Below are 219 nucleotides of genomic sequence, written 5' to 3'. Positions count from 1 at the left end.
TGCTGTCGTGATGCGGAGGCCGTTTGGGGTGGGTGCATGAGACATCTAACAGATATGCATGGTATCATCGGTGGAGCTTGAGCATGATCTTATCAGGGACCAAAAGCATAAAGGAGAATCGAGGTGGCATCCGAGCCCACTCTGGCCACAGTAAGCTACATCGCTAATAAAATACCAATGGTTGTGATACACAATAGCACACGGGTGAAATCTCTTAGT

Source organism: Triticum dicoccoides, chromosome 3B (assembly GCF_002162155.2).
Source record: "Triticum dicoccoides isolate Atlit2015 ecotype Zavitan chromosome 3B, WEW_v2.0, whole genome shotgun sequence".
Classification (NCBI taxonomy): domain Eukaryota; kingdom Viridiplantae; phylum Streptophyta; class Magnoliopsida; order Poales; family Poaceae; genus Triticum; species Triticum dicoccoides.
This window is presented reverse-complemented; position numbering follows the sequence as displayed.